The sequence below is a fragment of the Oncorhynchus mykiss genome, chromosome 7 (genome assembly GCF_013265735.2).
Source record: "Oncorhynchus mykiss isolate Arlee chromosome 7, USDA_OmykA_1.1, whole genome shotgun sequence".
Lineage (NCBI taxonomy): Eukaryota > Metazoa > Chordata > Actinopteri > Salmoniformes > Salmonidae > Oncorhynchus > Oncorhynchus mykiss.
In genome coordinates, this window is record NC_048571.1 from 15,370,847 (window position 1) to 15,379,995 (window position 9,149).

Below are 9,149 nucleotides of genomic sequence, written 5' to 3' on the forward strand. Positions count from 1 at the left end.
TGCCTAAGACACTGGACTCCTAAGCCATGGATTGTGAGTTCTAGTCCTTTTCTGAAGTGGATGGAAGCAGAGTGGCGCAGCGGGAGCGTGCTGGGCCCATAACCCAGAGGTCGATGGATCGAAACCATCCTCTGCTAAACAGTTTATTTTAAGTGCGAACAACATTTTAAAAAATGTGTCGTTTCATGGACATGTCTCAGTGCCATTATATATATTTTTTTACCTCTTCCAACAGATCGTATAGGTCATACTGTTTACACAGTATCCCAGTGGCCTAAGACACTGGACTCCTAAGCCATGGATTGTGAGTTCTAGTCTTTTCTGAAGTGGATGGAAGCAGAGTGGAGCAGCGGGAGCGTGCTGGGCCCATAACCCAGAGGTCGATGGATCGAAACCATCCTCTGCTAAACAGTTTATTTTAAGTGCGAACAACATTTTTAAAATGTGTCGTTTCATGGGACATGTCTCAGTGCCATTATATATATTTTTTTACCTCTTCCAACAGTTCGTATAGGTCAGATACTGTTTACACAGTATCCCAGTGGCCTAAGACACTGGACTCCTAAGCCATGGATTGTGAGGTTCTAGTCTTTTCTGAGTGGATGGAAGCAGAGTGGAGCAGCGGGAGCGTGCTGGGCCCATAACCCAGAGGTCGATGGATCGAAACCATCCTCTGCTAAACAGTTTATTTTAAGTGCGAACAACATTTTTTAAAAATGTGTCGTTTCATGGGCATGTCTCAGTGCCATTATATATATTTTTTTACCTCTTCCAACAGATCGTATAGGTCATACTGTTTACACAGTATCCCAGTGGCCTAAGACACTGGACTCCTAAGCCATGGATTGTGAGTTCTAGTCTTTTCTGAAGTGGATGGAAGCAGAGTGGAGCAGCGGGAGCGTGCTGGGCCCATAACCCAGAGGTCGATGGATCGAAACCATCCTCTGCTAAACAGTTTATTTAAGTGCGAACAACATTTTTAAAAAATGTGTCGTTTCATGGACATGTCTCAGTGCCATTATATATATTTTTTTACCTCTTCCAACAGTTCGTATAGGTCATACTGTTTTACACAGTATCCCAGTGGCCTAAGACACTGGACTCCTAAGCCATGGATTGTGAGTTCTAGTCTTTTCTGAAGTGGATGGAAGCAGAGTGGAGCAGCGGGAGCGTGCTGGGCCCATAACCCAGAGGTCGATGGATCGAAACCATCTTCTGCTAAACAGTTTATTTTAAGTGCGAACAACATTTTTTTAAATGTGTCGTTTCATGGGCATGTCTCAGTGCCATTATATATATTTTTTTACCTCTTCCAACAGATCGTATAGGTCATACTGTTTACACAGTATCCCAGTGGCCTAAGACACTGGACTCCTAAGCCATGGATTGTGAGTTCTAGTCTTTTCTGAAGTGGATGGAAGCAGAGTGGGAGCAGCGGGAGCGTGCTGGGCCCATAACCCAGAGGTCGATGGATCGAAACCATCCTCTGCTAAACAGTTTATTTTAAGTGCGAACAACATTTTTAAAAAATGTGTCGTTTCATGGACATGTCTCAGTGCCATTATATATATTTTTTTACCTCTTCCAACAGTTCGTATAGGTCATACTGTTTACACAGTATCCCAGTGGCCTAAGACACTGGACTCCTAAGCCATGGATTGTGAGTTCTAGTCTTTTCTGAAGTGGATGGAAGCAGAGTGGCGCAGCGGGAGCGTGCTGGGCCCATAACCCAGAGGTCGATGGATCGAAACCATCTTCTGCTAAACAGTTTATTTTAAGTGCGAACAACATTTTTTTTAAAATGTGTCGTTTCATGGGCATGTCTCAGTGCCATTATATATATTTTTTTACCTCTTCCAACAGTTCGTATAGGTCATACTGTTTACACAGTATCCCAGTGGCCTAAGACACTGGACTCCTAAGCCATGGATTGTGAGTTCTAGTCCTTTTCTGAAGTGGATGGAAGCAGAGTGGAGCAGCGGGAGCGTGCTGGGCCCATAACCCAGAGGTCGATGGATCGAAACCATCCTTCTGCTAAACAGTTTATTTTAAGTGCGAACAACATTTTTAAAAAAATGTGTCGTTTCATGGGCATGTCTCAGTGCCATTATATATATTTTTTTTACCTCTTCCAACAGATTCGTATAGGTCATACTGTTTACACAGTATCCCAGTGGCCTAAGACACTGGACTCCTAAGCCATGGATTGTGAGTTCTAGTCTTTTCTGAAGTGGATGGAAGCAGAGTGGGAGCAGAGTGGAGCATCGGGAGCGTGCTGGGCCCATAACCCAGAGGTCGATGGATCGAAACCATCCTCTGCTAAACAGTTTATTTTAAGTGCGAACAACATTTTTTAAAATGTGTCGTTTCATGGGCATGTCTCAGTGCCATTATATATATTTTTTTACCTCTTCCAACAGTTCGTATAGGTCATACTGTTTACACAGTATCCCAGTGGCCTAAGACACTGGACTCCTAAGCCATGGATTGTGAGTTCTAGTCTTTTCTGAAGTGGATGAGAGCAGAGTGGCGCAGCGGGAGCGTGCTGGGGCCCATAACCCAGAGGTCGATGGATCGAAAACCATCCTCTGCTAAACAGTTTATTTTAAGTGCGAACAACATTTTTTAAAAATGTGTCGTTTCATGGACATGTCCTCAGTGCCCATTATATATATTTTTTACCTCTTCCAACAGTGCGATAGGTCATACTGTTTAACACAGTATCCCAGTGGCCTAAGACACTGGACTCCTAAGCCATGGATTGTGAGTTCTAGTCTTTTCTGAAGTGGATGGGAAGCAGAGTGGAGCAGCGGGAGCGTGCTGGGCCCATAACCCAGAGGTCGATGGATCGAAACCATCTTCTGCTAAACAGTTTATTTTAAGTGCGAACAACATTTTTTTTAAATGTGTCGTTTCATGGGCATGTCTCAGTGCCATTATATATATTTTTTACCTCTTCCAACAGATCGTATAGGTCATACTGTTTACACAGTATCCCAGTGGCCTAAGACACTGGACTCCTAAGCCATGGAGTGTGAGTTCTAGTCCTTTTCTGAAGTGGATGGAAGCAGAGGTGGAGCAGCGGGAGCGTGCTGGGCCCATAACCCAGGAAGGTCGATGGATCGAAACCATCTTCTGCTAAAACAGTTTATCTTTTAAGTGCGAACAACATTTTTTTTTAAATGGGTGTCGTTCATGGGCATGTACCTCAGTGCCATTATATATATTTTTTTACCATCTTCCAACAGATCGATATAGGTCATACTGTTTACACAGTATCCCAGTGGCCTAAGACACTGGACTCCTAAGCCAGGATGGGAGTTCTAGTTTTTCGAAGCCTGGCTGGGATGGCAGAGTGGAAGCAGGGAGGTGCTTGGGCCCATAACCCAGAGTCGATGGATCGAGAACCATCCTCTGCTAAAACAGTTTATTTTAAGTGCGAACAGCATTTTTAAAAAATGTGTCGTTTCATGGGGACATGTCTCAGTGCCATTATATATATTTTTTTACCTCTTCCAACAGATCGTATAGGTCTACTGTTTACACAGTATCCCAGTGGCCTAAGGACACTGGACTCCTAAGCCATGGATTGTGAGTTCTAGCCTTTTCTGAAGTGGATGGAAGCAGAGTGGCGCAAGGCGGGAGCGTGCTGGGCCCATAAACCCAGAGGTCGATGGATCGAAAACCATCCTCTGCTAAACAGTTATTTAAGTGCGAACAACATTTTTTAAAAATGTGTCGTTTCATGGACATGTCTCAGTGCCATTATATATTTTTTTTACCTCTTCCAACAGTTCGTATAGGTCATACTGTTTACCACAGTATCCCAGTGGCCCTAAGACACTGGACTCCTAAGCCATGGATTGTGAGTTCTAGTCTTTTCTGAAGTGGATGGAAGCAGAGTGGAGCAGCGGGAGCGTGCTGGGCCCATAACCCAGAGGTCGATGGATCGAAACCATCTTCTGCTAAACAGTTTTATTTTAAGTGCGAACAACATTTTTTTAAATGTGTCGTTTCATGGGCATGTCTCAGTGCCATTCTATATATTTTTTTACCTCTTCCAACAGATCGTATAGGTCATACTGTTTACACAGTATCCCAGTGGCCTAAGACACTGGACTCCCTAAGCCATGGATTGTGAGTTCTAGTCCTTTTTCTGAAGTGGATGGAAGCAGAGTGGAGCAGCGGGAGCGTGCTGGGCCCATAACCCAGAGGTCGATTGGATCGAAACCATCCTCTGCTAAACAGTTTATTTTAAGTGCGAACAACATTTTTAAAAATGTGTCGTTTCATGGGACATGTCTCAGTGCCATTATCATATATTTTTTTACCTCTTCCAACAGTTCGTATAGGTCATACTGTTTACACAGTATCCCAGTGGCCTAAGACACTGGACTCCTAAGCCATGGATTGTGAGTTCTAGTCTTTTCGGTAAGTGGATGGAAGCAGAGTGGAGCCCGGGAGCGTGCTGGGCCCATAACCCAGAGGTCGCTGGATCGAAACCCATCTCTCTGCTAAACAGTATTATTTTAAGTGCGAACAACATTTTTTATAAATAGAGTCGAATTTCATTGGGCAGTGTCTCAGTGCTCCCATTACTATATGTTTTTACCTGCTTCCTATCAGATATCTTATAGGTTGCAAACTGTTTAGACAGTATCCCCAGTGGCCTAATGGATAAGGCCCTGGACTCCTAAGCCAGGGATTCGTGGGTTAAAGTCCCATCTGGGGTGGCTGGAAGCAGAGTGGTGCAGCGGGAGCTTGCTGGCCCATAACCCAGAGGTCGATGGATCGAAACCATCCTCTGCTAAACAGTGTATTTTAAGTGCGAACAACATTTTTTAAAAATGTGTCATTTTCATGGGCATGTCTCAGTGCCATTATATATATTTTTTTACCTCTTCCAACAGATCGTATAGGTCATACTGTTTACACAGTATCCCAGTGGCCTAAGACACTGGACTCCTAAGCCATGGATTGTGAGTTCTAGCCTTTTCTGAAGTGGATGGAAGCAGAGTGGCGCAGCGGGAGCGTGCTGGGCCCATAACCCAGAGGTCGATGGATCGAAACCATCCTCTGCTAAACAGTTTATTTTAAGTGCGAACAACATTTTTAAAAATGTGTCGTTTCATGGGACATGTCTCAGTGCATTAATATATATTTTTTACCTCTTCCAACAGTTCGTATAGGTCATACTGTTTACACAGTATCCCAGTGGCCTAAGACACTGGACTCCTAAGCCATGGATTGTGAGTTCTAGTCTTTTCTGAAGTGGATGGAAGCAGAGTGGAGCAGCGGGAGCGTGCTGGGCCCATAACCCAGAGGTCGATGGATCGAAACCATCTTCTGCTGAAACAGTTTATTTTAAGTGTGCGAACAACATTTTTTAAATGTGTCGTTTCATGGCATGTCTCAGTGCCATTATATATATTTTTTACCTCTTCCAACAGATCGTATAGGTCATACTGTTTACACAGTATCCCAGTGGCCTAAGACACTGGACTCCTAAGCCATGGATTGTGAGTTCTAGTCTTTTCTGAAGTGGATGGAAGCAGAGTGGCGCAGCGGGAGCGTGCTGGGCCCATAACCCAGAGGTCGATGGATCGAAACCATCCTCTGCTAAACATTTATTTAAGTGCGAACAACATTTTAAAAATGTGTCGTTTCATGGGCATGTCTCAGTGCCATTATATATATTTTTTACCTCTTCCAACAGTTCGTATAGGTCATACTGTTTACACAGTATCCCAGTGGCCTAAGACACTGGACTCCTAAGCCATGGATTGTGAGTTCTAGTCTTTTCCTGAAGTGGATGGAAGCAGAGTGGAGGCAGCGGGAGCGTGCTGGGCCCATAACCCAGAGGTCGATGGATCGAAACCATCCTCTGCTAAACAGTTTATTTAAGTGCGAACAACATTTTTAAAAAATGTGTCGTTTCATGGGCATGTCTCAGTGCCATTATATATATTTTTTTACCTCTTCCAACAGTATCGTATAGGTCATACTGTTTACACAGTATCCCAGTGGCCTAAGACACTGGACTCCTAAGCCATGGATTGTGAGTTCTAGTCTTTTCTGAAGTGGATGGAAGCAGAGTGGCGCAGCGGGAGCGTGCTGGGCCCATAACCCAGAGGTCGATGGATCGAAACCATCCTCTGCTAAACAGTTTATTTTAAGTGCGAAACAACATTTTTAAAAAATGTGTCGTTTCATGGCATGTCTCAGTGCCATTAATATATTTTTTTACCTCTTCCAACAGTTCGTATAGGTCCATACTGTTTACCACAGTATCCCAGTGGCCTAAGACACTGGACTCCTAAGCCATGGATTGTGAGTTCTAGTCTTTTCCTGAAGTGGATGGAAGCAGAGTGGAGCAGCGGGAGCGTGCTGGGCCCATAACCCAGAGGTCCGATGGATCGAAACCATCCTCTGCTAAACAGTTTTATTTTAAGTGCGAACAACATTTTTAAAAAATGTGTCGTTTCATGGGCATGTCTCAGTGCCATTATATATATTTTTTTACCTCTTCCAACAAGTTCGTATAGGTCATACTGTTTACACAGTATCCCAGTGGCCTAAGACACGGGACTCCTAAGCATGGATTGTGAGTTCTAGTCCTTTTCTGAAGTGGATGGAAGCAGAGTGGCGCAGCGGGAGCGTGCTGGTCCCATAACCCAGAGGTCGATGGATCGAAACCATCCTCTGCTAAACAGTTTATTTTAAGTGCGAACCAACATTTTTAAAAAATTGTTCGTTTCATGGGACATGTCTCAGTGCCATTATATATATTTTTTTACCTCTTCCAACAGTTCGTATAGGTCATACTGTTTACACAGTATCCCAGTGGCCTAAGACACTGGACTCCTAAGCCATGGATTGTGAGTTCTAGTCTTTTCTGAAGTGGATGGAAGCAGAGTGGCGCAGCCGGGAGCGTGCTGGGCCCATAACCCAGAGGTCGATGGAGATCGAAACCATCCTCTGCTAAACAGTTTATTTTAAGTGCGAAACAACATTTTTTAAAAATGTGTCGTTTCATGGGCATGTCTCAGTGCCATTATATATATTTTTTTACCTCTTCCAACAGTTCGTATAGGTCATACTGTTTACACAGTATCCCAGTGGCCTAAGACACTGGACTCCTAAGCCATGGATTGTGAGTTCTAGTCTTTTCTGAAGTGGATGGAAGCAGAGTGGCAGCAGCGGGAGCGGTGCTGGCCCATAACCCAGAGGTCGATGGATCGAAACCATCCTCTGCTAACAGTTTATTTTAAGTGCTAACAACATTTTTAAAAAATGTGTCGTTTCATGTGGCATGTCTCAGTGCCATTATATATATTTTTTTACCTCTTCCAACAGTTCGTATAGGTCATACTGTTTACACAGTATCCCAGTGGCCTAAGACACTGGACTCCTAAGCCATGGATTGTGAGTTCTAGTCTTTTCTGAAGTGGCTGGAGAGCAGAGTGGCGCAGCGGGAGCGTGCTGGGCCCATAACCCAGAGGTCGATGGATCGAAACCATCCTCTGCTAAACAGTTTATTTTAAGTGCGAACAACATTTTAAAAATGTGTCGTTTCATGGGCATGTCTCAGTGCCATTATATATTTTTTTACCTCATTCCAACAGTTCGTATAGGTCATACTGTTTACACAGTATCCCAGTGGCCTAAGACACTGGACTCCTAAGCCATGGATTGTGAGTTCTAGTCTTTTCTGAAGTGGATGGAAGCAGAGTGGCGCAGCGGGAGCGTGCTGGGCCCATAACCCAGAGGTCGATGGATCGAAACCATCTCTGCTAAACAGTTTATTTTAAGTGCGAACAACATTTTAAAAAAATGTGTCGTTTCATGGGCATGTCTCAGTGCCATTATATATATTTTTTTACCTCTTCCAACAGTTCGTATAGGTCATACTGTTTACACAGTATCCCAGTGGCCTAAGACACTGGACTCCTAAGCCATGGATTGTGAGTTCTAGTCTTTTCTGAAGTGGATGGAAGCAGAGTGGCGCAGCGGGAGCGTGCTGGGCCCATAACCCAGAGGTCGATGGATCGAAACCATCCTCTGCTAACAGAGTTTATTTTAAGTGCGAACAACAGTTTTAAAAAATGTGTCGTTCATGGGCATGTCTCAGTGCCATTATATATTTTTTTTTACCTCTTCCAACAGTTCGTATAGGTCATACTGTTTACACAGTATCCCAGTGGCCTAAGACACTGGACTCCTAAGCCATGGATTGTAGTTCTAGTCTTTTCTGAAGTGGATGGAAGCAGAGTGCGCAGCGGGAGCGTGCTGGGGCCCATAACCCAGAGGTTGATGGATCGAAACCATCCTCTGCTAAACAATTTATTTTTAAGTGCGAACAACATTTTAAAAATGTGTCGTTTCATGGTCATGTACCCTCAGTGCCATTATATTATTTTTTTTTACCTTCTTCCTAACAGTTCGTATAGGTCATACTGTTTACACAGTATCCCCGTGGCCTAAGACACTGGACTCCTAAGCCATGGATTGTGATTCTAGTCTTTTTCTGAAAGTGGATGGAAGCAGAGTGGCACAGCGGGAGCGTGCTGGGGGGGGCCCATAACCCAGAGGTCGATGGATCGAAACCATCCTCTGCTAAACATTTATTTTAAGTGCGAACAACATTTTTAAAAATGTGTCGTTTCATGGGCATGTCTCAGTGCCATTATATATATTTTTTTACCTCTTCCAACAGTTCGTATAGGTCATACTGTTTACACAGTATCCCAGTGGCCTAAGACACTGGACTCCTAAGCCATGGATTGTGAGTTCTAGTCTTTTCTGAAGTGGATGGAGCAGAGTGGCGCAGCGGGAGCGTGCTGGGCCCATAACCCAGAGGTCGATGGATCGAAACCATCCTCTGCTAAACAGTTTATTTTAAGTGCGAACAACATTTTAAAAAATTTGTCGTTTCATGGGCATGTCTCAGTGCCATTATATATATTTTTTTACCTCTTCCAACAGTTCGTATAGGTCATACTGTTTACACAGTATCCCAGTGGCCTAAGACACTGGACTCCTAAGCCATGGATTGTGAGTTCTAGTCTTTTCTGAAGTGGATGGAGCAGAGTGGCGCAGAGGGAGCGTGCTGGGCCCATAACCCAGAGGTCGATGGATCGAAACCATCC